Here is a 13542-nt window from a genome sequence, read left to right as displayed (position 1 = left end):
ATAATACTGTGTTCACCTACCCTTTTCACGGGCATTACATTTTGCGATAGGGGGTGGAGGGTCAGGGGGTGTTTCTGCCATGTGAGCCTGGAGTCACAGTCACAAACGTCCTCTTCTTCCTGAATAAAAGTGAGATTATGCTGCATACTTGTTCATATTTTAAGTAGTTCGCACAGACACACGTTTTAAAAACAATAAAGTTCCTAATACCCGCCTTCTCTGAACAGTTAGCTTTCTGCCCCATCCCCCTCCTCCCTATCCTCTGTTGTGTGAATCCATGGACTAGCCTCCTCCCTCCTGCCATGCATGGTCTGATGTGCTGCCACTGCCCTCAATTTAGTATGATGTACCATTCCACTCCTCCTGCCCTCCATTGCCCAATTCTATGCCCCATCATTGACCTCCTGCTTAAACTCTGTGCTTAGCTTGCTGCCCCTATTCTCCTTCCCCCTGCCCTCCGATGTCTTTGTGCATGCCCCTGCTCCATCCTTTTTGCCCACCATGTTCCATGGACCTGCCACTCCTATCTACTCTGAGTGTTCTGTTGAGCTGCCACTCCCCTCCCACCTGCCTAGCATTGTCAGATGACTGTAACCTGTCCCTGCCACCTCCACCCTGCCTGTCCACATGCCATGCCCCTATCCTCTTCCTCCTGTCCTACATGGTGCATTGTACTGCCACACCCTTCTGCCCTCCCTGGTCTGTTGTGCTGCAACTGCTCCTCCTGCCTGCCCCGTGCGGTCTGTTGTGAGGCACCTTCCCCTGAACTTTCTTGTCTGTGCACAGGTCCTGACCCTCCCTTCTATCCTCCATCGTCCTTTGTGCATGCCCCTGCACCCTCCTTCTTGCCCATCATAGCCATTGTGCTGCCATTAACCCTCCCACTTGCCATGCATGGTCTTCTGTGCTGCCATGGCCCCTCCCACCTTCCCTGTGTGGTCAGTTAGCTGCCCCTGACCCCCTCCCACCTTCCCTCCATGGTCTGTGTGTATTCCATCACAGTCTCACTGTTGCTCTTCATGGTGTGTCTTGCTTCTAGTGCCCATCCTGCCTGACCTCCATGGCTATCTTGCTGCTCCTGCCCTGCCCCCTTGCCCCCAGCCCTCTGTTTACATGTGCAGACCCCTATTCCCTCCCTCCTGGCTTGTCTGTTCCACTGTAATGCCCCTGATCCGTCCCTCCTGCCCTTTATGGTCTGTTATGCTGCACCTTTCTCTCCTGTCTGTCCATTATGGTCAGCTAGCTACCATTGCCTCTTGCCCCTCTGTTCTCTGTTGTCCATGTGCATGGTCCTGTCCCCTCCCTCTTGCTTTCTATGGATTGATGTGCTGCACTCCCGTCCCGCATGCCCTGTGTGGTGTATTGTGCTGCTGCAAACCCTGATGCCTGCCCTGCAGGGTCAGTTTGGTGCACCTCTCCATGTTCCTCCTGTCCTCTGTTATCCAAGTCCATGTCCCTACCCCATTTCCTTCCATGATCCAATGTACCATACTTGCGAACATTTTGAACTTGGTAAGAGGGAGATTTAAAAAAAAAACTGGGGTATTGATTTTCCCCTTTGAGTTACATTGAAAAAGAGGAGATTGTAGACAGGAGACAGATCAAATAAAGCCCATTTGAGCTTAAAAACATTGGACGTTTCCTGGCTGAATCAGGTCTGTTGGCATGTATGGTTGTACTACCATTGCCTCTTCCTTCTGCCCAAAATGGTCTATTACATTGCCACAGCCTCTCTTGCAAGTCCTGTATTGTTGGTTTGTTGCCCCTGCCCCCTTTTCCACTGCCCTCCATAGTCTGTTGTGCTGCCACGGCCCTTCCTGCCTGCTCAGTGTGGTTAAATTGTTGCCTTTGCACCCTCCTACCTGCCTTCAATTTTCAGAGTCCGTGCCCCTGGCCTCTGCCTCTCAACAGTATCCTAATGAACAACTAGATTGCTAACATTCTATATTTATTACAAAAGTGTGGAACGCCTGAAGTCATCTTGATGTAATCAAAACTGTAATACCTAGAGCATTTCCTTTAGAAATTACATATATGAGAGGGTCTTATTGGCATCAAAATTATAGTTAGTGCTCTAAAAGACTAAAATAAGGACATATTTTCTGAGTTTTAAAATAGAGACAAAGCACTTTTAAATTATTTGTTATCTTTATGTTTTTTTATCCAGTTGACCACTTGATTAAATGTTGCACTTAGGGGAGAGGATGTGGTGTTACTTCCAGAACTGCAGACTTTGCAACTGGGGAACCAGGTTGGAGTTTCCGCTTCAGCTCGACATTCTGTGATTCTGGTCAAATCACTTAGTCTCCCCATGTCTACAACCAAAATGAATTTGTTCTTGTGTGATGTAACCAATGCTCATGTAAAGCACTCCAATACCTGACAAGTCTGCACTATATAACACTGCAAAAACACAAAATAATAAGTGTTTTGCACACTTCTGTCATTGGGCTATATTTGGGCTACATCTGGGTGATTTTGGGCTACATTTGGGCTCTTTTGTCTCCGGTGGCCATCTTGGGAGATTTATTTGTTATGAAGTTTCCTAATTTCCTCATGTACTGCAGTCTCCTCAGTAGGAAATGCTTTCAGTTTTTTACTTTGATTCCATCATGAAGGTATTCAGATTTGCCATAAATTCTGAATGTTAGCACTCTAGTTGCTCATTAGATCACTGTAGTAAAACTGCTGTTCACCATGGAAGTCTGCTCCTGGTATTAAAAGTGTATGTTTCAGTCTGCATATCAGAATTTTTTAATGAAATAGAAGAGGATTTGAGAAGTCACTCAAAATGTGCCCTCATTTTCTTTCTTCAGCATTAATCGTAATTTCTATGGCAAAATGAAACCTCTCATTGTGTTCCTTTTTAAATTAAATGTTTTAAGTGTTACCAGTTTATTCCAATCAAGATGGCTTCAGGTGTGCCATACTTTTGTCATAATGAAGACAGTAAGCGCTCTAGTTGTTTTTAAGAACACTGGGACATTCTGTCATTGGGCTATACTTGGGCTACATCTGGTTGATTTTTGGGCTACATTTGGGCTCTTTTGTCTCTGGTGGCCATCTTGGGAGACTTATTTGTTATGAAGTTTCCTAATTTCCTCATTTACTGCAGTCTCCTCAGTAGGAAATACTTTCATTTTTTTACTTTGATTCCATCAAGAAGGCATTCAGATGTGTCACACATTTGCCATAAACTCAGAATGTTAGCACTTTTTTGCTCATTAGATCACTGTAGTAAAGCTACTGCTCACCAGGAAAAACTGATGCTGGTATTGAAAGTGCATGTTTCAGTCTGCATGTCAGAATTTTTTAATGAAATAGAAGAGGATTTGAGAAGTCACTCAAAATGTGCCCTAATTTTTCTTTCTGCAGCACTAATCATACTTTTTATGGAAAAATGAACCCCCTCATTTTGTTCCTTTTTAAATGTTTTAAGAGTTACCACTTTAATCCAAGCAAGATGGCTTCAGGTGTGCCATACGTTTATCATAAGTAGGACTGTTAGCGCTCTAGTTGTTCTTTGGAACAGTCTGGGAAGCTGCAGTAGAACACAAAGGAATCAACTGACAGTCTCTGCCCTTGTTGGATGTACATGTTTTACTGAGAATGTCAGACTTCATTCTCACATGACTGAGAAAGATAATGTGAATTTACAGAAAATAAGCTCTCAGTTTTTCTCTCAATCATGATATCCCAGCAGAAGGCTTTTTCACATGGTGAAATCACCTTAGAACATACCACAATTCCTAAAATGAGTATGGTACCATCAACAAATGATTTATAATGTAACTAAAGTCTTAAAACCTTCTATTAACTGCAATGCTTTTTAACCCCTTCAGTGCCATGCCCTTTCCCCCTCCTGTGCCGGGCGTTGCACTAGTGGGTGGGGTTCATGACGAGATAGTCTCGTCATGGGCACAGCGCAACCGTGCTCCATGACGAGACTATCTCGTCATGGGCACTGAAGAGGTTAATGAGGTGCTATCATGTATATTGGTCCCAAGATGGCTGCCAACACTTCTTGGATGAAGTGCTGACAGCCAATCAGATCTCAGGATGAGATGTGTGGTTAGGCTCCGCCCACATATATATATGATTTTACTTTTGATTTTCTCAGGAACTACTGAACAGATTGACACCAGACCTGCAAAAGGCACATCCCTGAGCTGAGGACTACCTCTCTGCCAAATTTCAAGTAATTCTGTTCAGCCGTTCGGGCTGTACCTTGGACTAAAGGTCCCTATGGAAAATTGCATGGGGAAAACACGTTTTGGGACCCCCCTTTTTTCTCAGCCCCCGCTTGACGAAACCCCCCAAGACTTTCAGGGTAGGAGCGGAGCGGAGCGCCCCACCTATTTTGAAAATTTCGCGAGGATTCGTCAACCGGCGCCAAAGTTATTCCAAATAGAATGTTGCGGATTTCCTATGGAAACACGGTCCTAACTATAACTATCTACTGGCGACCGCCAGTAGATAATGTATATGCATATATATGCATATATATATTCAAACCCCATCCAACTTCCACTACAGAAATCAGACTACGACACTTGGGTAAGCTTCACCATCCAGATTTGGATTATTTACTTAGCTTGACACGTTTCGGCACACTTGCCTTTTTCACAATGGGAAGTCGTTAAAAAACACCATTTTTAAACACACAGATGAAGGTCACATGGTTGTTTGTTAAATAGATATAGTAAACAGACTACGCAAATGAAACATCGTCATTGACATAGCTCAGACTGACTCATTGTTCCAGTAGTTAAAATCACTACTGGACCCACACATATATAATATTTAAAAATCCATATTACACATGTTAAAACTTAATACATAGTTTATACCATGATTTATATATGTGTATATGTGTGCGTGTAGAGAGAGGTAGAGAGGTAGAGGTAGAGAGGTAGAGAGTAGTGGAGAGAGAGGTAGAGAGAGGTAGAGAGGTAGAGAGTAGAGGATGAGTGGTAGAGAGTAGAGAGTGAGTAGTAGAGAGTAGTAGAGAGAGCAGCAGAGAGTGAGTAGTAGAGAGTAGTAGAGTGAGTAGAGTGAGTAGTAGAGTGTGAGTAGTAGAGAGTAGTAGAGAGTGAGTAGTAGAGAGTGGGTAGTAGAGAGTGAGTAGTAGAGAGTAGTAGAGAGTGAGTATTAGCGTGAGTAGTAGAGAGTAGTAGAGAGTGAGTAGTATAGAGTGAGTAGCAGAGAGAGAGTAGTAGAGAGTAGTATAGAGTGAGTAGTACAGAGTGAGTAGTAGAGTGAGTAGTAGAGTGAGGAGTAGTAGAGAGAAGTAGAGAGAGAGTAGTAGAGAGTGAGTAGTAGAGAGTAGTAGAGAGTGAGTAGTAGAGAGTGAGTAGTGGAGAGCAGTAAAGAGTGAGTAGTAGAGAGTGAGTAGTAGAGAGAGAGAGAGTAGTAGGGAGTAGTAGAGTAGTAGAGAGTGAGTAGTAGAGAGTAGTGGAGTAGTAGAGAGTGAGTAGCAGAGAGTAATAGAGAGTGAGTAGTAGAGTGAGTAGTAGGGAGTAGTATAGAGTGAGTAGTAGAGTGAGTAGCAGAGAATAGTAGAGAGCGAGTAGTAGAGAGCAAGTAGTAGAGAGTGTGTAGTAGAGAGTCAGTAATAAAGAGTAGTAGAGAGTGAGTAGTAGAGAGAGTAGTAGAGAGTGAGTAGTTGAGAGAGTAGTAGAGTAGTGGAGTAGTAGAAAGTGAGTAGTAGAGTGAGTGGTAGAGAGTAGCAGAGAGTGAGTAGTAGAGAGTGAGTAGTGGAGAGTGAGTAGTAGAGTAGTAGAGAGAGTAGTAGAGAGTAGTAGAGTAGTAGAGAGTGAGTAGTAGAGAGTGAGTAGTAGAGAGCGAGTAGTAGAGAGTGAGTAGTGGAGAGAGAGCAGTAAAGAGTGAGTAGCAGAAAGTGAGTAGTAGAGAGTGAGTAGTAGGGAGTAGTAGAGAGTGAGTAGTAGAGAGTGAGTAGTAGAGAGCAGTAGAGAGCGAGTAGTAGAGAGTGAGTAGTGGAGAGTGAGTAGTAGAGCGCAGTAGAGAGTGAGTAGTAGAGAGTGAGTAGTAGAGAGTAGTACAGAGTGAATAGTAGAGAGTGAGTAGTAGAGTGAGTAATAGAGTGAGTAGTAGAGAGAAGTAGAGAGAGAGTAGTAGAGAGAGAGTAGTAGAGAGTGAGTAGTAGAGAGTAGTAGAGAGTGAGTAGTAGAGAGCGAGTAGTAGAGAGTAAGTACTAGAGAGCAGTAGAGAGTGAGTAGTAGAGAGTGAGTAGTAGAGAGAGAGTAGTAGAGAGTAGTAGAGTAGTAGAGAGTGAGTAGTAGAGAGTGAGTAGTAGAGAGTAGTGGAGTAGTAGAGAGTGAGTAGTAGAGAGTAGTAGAGAGTGAGTAGTAGAGTGAGTAGTAGGGAGAAGTAGAGAGTGAGTACTAGAGTGAGTAGTAGAGAGTGAGTAGTAGAGAGAGAGAGTAGTAGGGAGTAGTAGAGTAGTAGAGAGTGAGTAGTAGAGAGTAGTGGAGTAGTAGAGCATGAGTAGCAGAGAGTAGTAGAGAGTGAGGAGTAGAGTGAGTAGTAGGGTGTAGTATAGAGTGAGCAGTAGAGTGAGTAGCAGAGAGTAGTAGAGAGCGAGTAGTAGAGAGCAAGTAGTAGAGAGTGTGTAGAAAAGAGTCAGTCAGTAGTAGAGAGTAGTAGAGAGTGACTAGTAGAGAGAGTAGTAGAGAGTGAGTAGTTGAGAGAGTAGTAGAGTAGTGGAGTAGTAGAAAGTGAGTAGTAGAGTGAGTAGTAGAGAGTAGCAGAGAGTGAGTAGTGGAGAGTGAGTTGTAGAGTAGTAGAGAGCGAGTAGTAGAGAGTGAGCAGTAGAGAGTGAGTACTAGAGAGAGAGTAGTAGAGTGAGTAGTAGAGAGTGAGTAGTAGAGAGAGAGTAGTAGAGAGTAGTAGAGAGTGAGAAGTACAGTAGTAGAGAGTGAGTGGTAGACAGTAGGAGAGTAGTAGAGTGAGTAGTAGAGAGTAGTAGAGAGTGAGTAGTAGAGAGAGTAGTAGAGAGTAGTAGAGTAGTAGAGAGTGAGTAGTAGAGAGTGAGTAGTAGAGAGAGTAGTAGAGAGTAGTAGAGTAGTAGAGAGTGAGTAGTAGAGAGTGAGTAGTAGAGAGTAGTAGAGAGCGAGTAGTAGAGAGTGAGTAGTGGAGAGTGAGTAGTAGAGAGCAGTAGAGAGTGAGTAGCAGAGAGTGAGTAGTAGAGAGTGAGTAGTAGGGAGTGAATAGTAGAGAGTGAGTAGTAGAGAGTAGTAGAGAGTGAGTAGTAGAGAGAGTAGTAGAGAGCGGTAGAGTAGTAGAGAGTGAGTAGTAGAGAGTGAGTAGTCGAGAGGAGTAGAGAGTGAGTAGTAGAGAGAGTAGAGAGAGTAGTAGAGAGTAGTAGAGTAGTAGAGAGTGAGTAGTAGAGTGAGTAGTAGAGAGCGAGTAGTAGAAAGTGAGTAGTGGAGAGTGAGTAGTAGAGAGTAGTAGAGAGCGAGTAGTAGAGTGTGTAGTAGAGAATAAGTAGTAGAGAGTAGTAGAGAGTGAGTAGTAGAGATAGAGTAGTAGAGAGTAGTAGAGTGAGTAGTAGAGACTGAGTAGTAGAGAGAGAGTAGTAGATAGTTTTAGAAAGTGAGTAGTACAGTAGTAGAGAGTGAGTGGTAGAGAGTAGTAGAGAGTAGTAGAGTGAGTAATAGACAGTAGTAGAGAGTGAGTAGTAGAGAGCAGTAGAGAGCGAATAGTAGAGGGTGAGTAGTAGAGAGAGAGTAGTAGAGAGTGAGTAGTAGAGAGTAGTAGAGGGAGTAGTAGAGAGGGAATAGTAGAAAGAGAGTAGTAGAGAGTGAGTAGTAGAGAGTGAGTGGTAGAGAGTAGTAGAGAGTAGTAGAGTGAGTAGTAGAGAGTGAGTAGTAGTAGAGAGTAGTAGTAGAGAGTAGTAGAGAGTGAGCAGTAGAGAGTGAGTAGTAGAGAGTGAGTAGTAGAGAGTAGTAGCGAGTGAGTAGTAGAGAGTGAGTAGTTTAATTTAAAAGGAACTCAATGAGGGGGTTCATTTTGCCATAGAAATTATGATTAGTGCTGAAAAAATAAAAATTAGGGCACATTTTGAGTGACTTCTCAAATCCTCTTCTATTTCAATAAAAAAATTCTGACATGCAGACTGAAACATGCACTTTCAATACCAGCAGCAGACTGCCCTGGTAAGCAGTAGCGTTACTACAGTGATCTAATAAGCAACTAGAGTGCTAACATTCCGAATTTATGGCAAATGTGTGATGTATCTAAATGCCTTCTTGATGGAATCAAAGTAAGAAACTGAAAGTATTTCCTACTGAGGAGACTGTAGTAAATGAGGAAATTAGGAAACTTCATAACAAATAAGTCTCCCAAGATGGCCACCAGAGACAAATGTAGCACAAATATCACCCAGATGTAGCCCAAGTATAGCCCAATGACAGATAAAGAACAACTAGAGCACTAACAGTCTTACTTATGACAAAAGTATGGCACACCTGAAGCATCTTCATTGGAATAAAGTGGTAACACTTAAAACATTTAATTTGCAAAGGAACAAAATGAGGGGGTTCACTTTGCCATTGAAATTATGATTAGTGCTGCAGAAAGAAAAATTAGGGCACATTTTGACTTCTCAAATCCTCCTCCATTTCATTAAAAAATTCTGACATGCAGACTGAAACATGCACTTTGAATACCAGCAGCAGACTTCCCTGGTGAGCAGTAGCTTTACTACAGTGGTCTAATGAGCAACTAGAGTGCTAACATTCAGAATGTATGGCAAATGTGTGACACATCTGAATGCCTTCTTGATGGAACCAAAGGAAACAAGCATTGAAAATGCAATAGGTCTTGCCCTCGTTTAAGTTAAAGCAAGTCTGTTTGTAATTAGGTGGCTTTTTAGCTTTGCTTGTATTAGTGTTTTTCAAACTTTCATGTATATAACATGCATATGTATGCATATATGTATATGTATGCATGCATTTATATTTATATTTATATAGATATGCAGATTATATATATGTTTATATATGTTTATTTATGTATACATATATATATACACAAACATATATATAAATGCATATGCATATATATGCATATATATATATATTATTATTATTAAATTGAATTTATATTGCGCACAGCTACCCTTGACAGGGTTTCCCGGCGAAGGCATGTCCACTACTGCAGACTGAGTAAACGGTGAGCTGGTCACTGAGAGAAAAGCCAGGTCTTGAGATCTCGGCGAAACCTGAGGTAGGAAGATTCGTGTTTCATAGAACTTGGAAGGGAATTCCAGAGTTTTGGCCCAAGACATGCAAAGGAGCGGCTACCCATTCTGGTTAATTTAAATCTTGGTGTTGCCAAATTGCCTTGAGTGGAGTAACGTAAGGACCGGAGAGGGACATATGGATGGATAAGTTCCTGAGGGTAGGCAGGAGCAGTCCCTTGTTTGATTTTAAAAACATATCACAGAGTCTTAAATTTGATACGGCTATCAATGCGGAGCCAATGCAGGTCCCGAAGAAAGGGAGAGATGGATGTTTTTCTTGGGACATGACATAGGAGGCGGGCTGCGGAATTCTGGACCACCTGGAGCTTTTTCAGTAACTCCTGACTTCCGCCCAAGTAAAGTACGTTACCGTAGTCCAGGCGAGAGGTAACAAGTGCATGGACTACTGTTTTTTTAGTGGAGTCAGGGAGCATCCAGATGATCTTCCGCAACCACCTTAAGATGGTAAAACAGGTGGCGGCAACACTAATCACCTGTTGCCGCATTGAAAAATGATTATCAATGATAAACCCAAGATTACGAACTTGGGTAGCTGGTTGGGGAAGGGGACCCATTTCCTGGGGCCAATGTTGGGGGCCCTAGAGATGCTCGTGTTTACCTAAGATGACAACCTCGGTCTTATCTCCGTTTAATTTCAAATGATTGGAACACATCCACTCCGACACCTGACGCAAGCCAAGTTGAAGAGAAGATATAGAAGCTTCCTTAGTGGAAGATAAAGAGAAGATAATTTGGGTGTCATCGGCGTACGAGTATAGGGATAGACCCGCATCCTCCACAATGGTTGCCAGGGGTGTCACATAGATGGTAAAGAGCAAAGGGCTCAAAGTGGACCCCGGGGGACTCCGTACGCAGATGAGCAGATAGTAGATGAGGAGTTCGAAGAGAAGACCAGAAACGTGCGGTTGCTGAGAAAAGAGGCCAGCCAAGATTGATCGGGGCCTTCAACTCCTGCCGACTGGAGGGACTTTAAGAGGATGGTATGAGCGCAATTTCTCAGTTACCCCCAACAAGGTGGTCTCTGTAGAAAAATGGGTTCTAAATCCTGATTGGGAGGGATGTAAAAAGCCTGAACTTTCCACGTGGGCTGTAAACTGAAAGTTCACATGTTTTTCCAAAATTTTGGAAAGCGCGGGCAGCAGTGAAATTGGGCGGAAGTTTGACAGAATCGTAGGGTCGGCGCCAGACTTTTTTAAAAGGGGGACCACCATAGCACGCTTCCAATCCAGAGGAACGAAGGACTCTCGTAAAGAAGAGTTTAGAAGTTCTTTAAGAACTCCAAGGACATCTGGTGAAAGCTGTTGCAGGATGTTAATAGGTAAGGGGTCTAGGGGAGAGCCAGATTTTACCATAGCTAGGCAGTCAGAAAAAGATCCGTCATCAAGAGGAGGCCATATTTAGATCTTGGCTGTTAAGGGAAGGTGGCTCTCACAGGTAGTGCCAGACAGAAGTCTCTCGGGGTTAGCGGGAGTGGAGATAGTTAATGTGCTATATATGGTCTCAACCTTAGTGATGAAGAAATTAGCAATATTGTTACATTGAGTCGCATCAAGGGCGGGAGGCACAGGTAAGGTGTTAGATACTGCCAGCTTCTTAACCATAGAAAATAATGCCCGAGGACGATTCAGTGAATTGGTGATGGTATTAGTGACAAAGGTGGCTTTCGCGGCCTTGCAGGCCAAATGGTAGATGTTGTGGGTGACTTTGTAATCAGACTTACAACTGGGGGCATAGAATTTACGCCATCTTCTTTCCAAGTGCTTGCACTTGGATTTCATGGTCTTAAGATCATTGTTGAACCAAGGGGCGGGAGGGTGGTGAGTGAAACTGTGTTTCGGTACCAAAGGCAGGCAGGAGTTAATGGACATAGCTAACCAGTTTGACACTGCAGAGTTTAAGGATCGAAGAGGAAGATTGGCGTCCGGAAGATTCGCCATTAGAAGACTATTGAGTGAATCTAAATCTAGCTTGTTCCATGGCCTCCGACTGCTTAGATCACCCGTGAGGACAGGCGCAATATCCCCAGAGGTAGCTAATTGAAATTAAATAGCATAATGATCAGACCACCCTAGAGGAAGGGCAGGTAAACTGCAGTCGAACGAAAGGTTGGACAAGATGGGATCTAGCAGGTGACCCGCCTGATGAGTGGGCCCCTGGTTTCGTAATAACAAATTGAGAGCTTCAAGGTCGGATAGAAGGGTACTGCTACCATTGTTCTGGGGGTCCTCTAGCTGAAAATTCAAGTCCCCCAGAATAGTGAAGTTGGCAGCCTTCATTACAAAAGGGGCTACTAAGTCGGGAAAGGTGGACAGCCATTTCTTGGGGTTACCTGGGGGACGGTAAATAAGCATGCCAGACAAGGTCATTCGAGGAGAAACAGCGAGTTTAAACAGGGCAGCTTCACAATCTGGGAAGGACTGAGGCTCTAGTTTACAGGAGTATATGGATTTAAAGATTACCGCAATCCCACCTCTTTTCCCAGTTTCTCTATCACTTCTGGTAATGACATAACCAGGGGAAAGGGCACTGGCAATATCTGGGCCTGAACTAGTATGGAGCCAGGTTTCAGTGAGAAACAAGGCATCGGGTGCATAAATGTGCATTTGGGTGCGTGTAGAGAAAGGTAGAGAGAGGTAGAGAGGTAGAGGTGTAGAGGTAGAGGTGTAGAGGTAGAGATGTAGAGGTAGAGAGGTAGAGGTGTAGAGAGGTAGAGAGTAGTAGAGAGAGAGGTAGAGAGTAGAGAGTGAGTAGTAGAGAGTAGTACAGAGTACTAGAGAATAGTAGTGAGAGTAGCAGAGAGTGAGTAGTAGAGAGTAGTAGAGTGAGTAGTAGAGAGTGAGTAGTAGAGAGTGAGTAGTAGAGAGTAGTAGAGAGTGAGTAGTAGAGAGAGTAGTAGAGAGTAGTAGAGTAGTAGAGAGTGAGTAGTAGAGAGTGAGTAGTAGAGAGAGTAGTAGAGAGTGAGTAGTAGAGAGTAGTAGAGAGCGAGTAGAAGAGAGTGAGTAGTAGAGAGTGAGTAGTGGAGACTGAGTAGTAGAGAGTAGTAGAGAGTGAGTAGTAGAGAGTGAGTAGTAGAGAGTAGTAGAGAGTGAGTAGTAGAGTGAGTAGTAGAGAGTAGTAGAGAGTGAGTAGTAGAGAGTAGTAGAGAGTGAGTAGTAGAGAGGCGTGAGTAGTAGGGAGTGAGTAGTAGAGAGTAGTAGATAGAGAGTACTAGAGAGTGAGTAATAGAGAGTGAGTAGTAGATAGTGAGTAATAGAGAGTAGCAGAGAGTAGTAGAGTAGGACTACCATTTTTTTAGTGGAGTCAGGGAGCAGGGAGCATCCAGATGATCTTCCACAACCACCTTAAGATGGTAAAACAGGTGGCGGCAACACTAACCACCTGTTGCCGCATTGAAAGATGGTTATCAATGATAAACCCAATATTACGAACTTGGGTAGCTGGTTGGGGAAGGGGACCCATTTCCTGGGGCCAATGTTGGGGGCCCCAGAGATGCTCGTGTTTACCTAAGATGACAACCTCGGTCTTATCTCCGTTTAATTTCAAATGATTGGAACACATCCACTCCGACACCTGACGCAAGCCAAGCTGAAGAGAAGATATAGAAGCTTCCTTAGTGGAAGATAAAGAGAAGATAATTTGGGTGTCATCGGCGTACGAGTATAGGAATAGACCCGCATCCTCCACAATGGTCGCCAGGGGTCTCACATAGATGGTAAAGAGCAAAGGGCTCAAAGTGGACCCCGGGGGACTCCGTACGCAGATGACCAGATAGTAGATGAGGAGTTCGAAGAGAAGACCAGAAACGTGCGGTTGCTGAGAAAAGAGGCCAGCCAAGATTGATCGGGGCCTTCAACTCCTGCCGACTGGAGGGACTTTAAGAGGATGGTATGAGCGCAATTTCTCAGTTACCCCCAACAAGGTGGTCTCTGTAGAAAAATGGGTTCTAAATCCTGATTGGGAGGGATGTAAAAAGCCTGAACTTTCCACGTGGGCTGTAAACTGAAAGTTCACATGTTTTTCCAAAATTTTGGAAAGCGCGGGCAGCAGTGAAATTGGGCGGAAGTTTGGCAGAATCGTAGGGTCGGCGCCAGACTTTTTTAAAAGGGGGACCACCATAGCACGCTTCCAATCCAGAGGAACGAAGGACTCTCGTAAAGAAGAGTTTAGAAGTTCTTTAAGAACTCCAAGGACATCTGGTGAAAGCTGTTGCAGGATGTTAATAGGTAAGGGGTCTAGGGGAGAGCCAGATTTTACCC

Source organism: Triturus cristatus, chromosome 4_1 (genome assembly GCF_964204655.1).
Source record: "Triturus cristatus chromosome 4_1, aTriCri1.1, whole genome shotgun sequence".
Classification (NCBI taxonomy): Eukaryota; Metazoa; Chordata; class Amphibia; order Caudata; family Salamandridae; genus Triturus; species Triturus cristatus.
The sequence above is the reverse complement of the archived record's forward strand: the minus strand, read 5'-3'. Positions refer to the sequence as shown.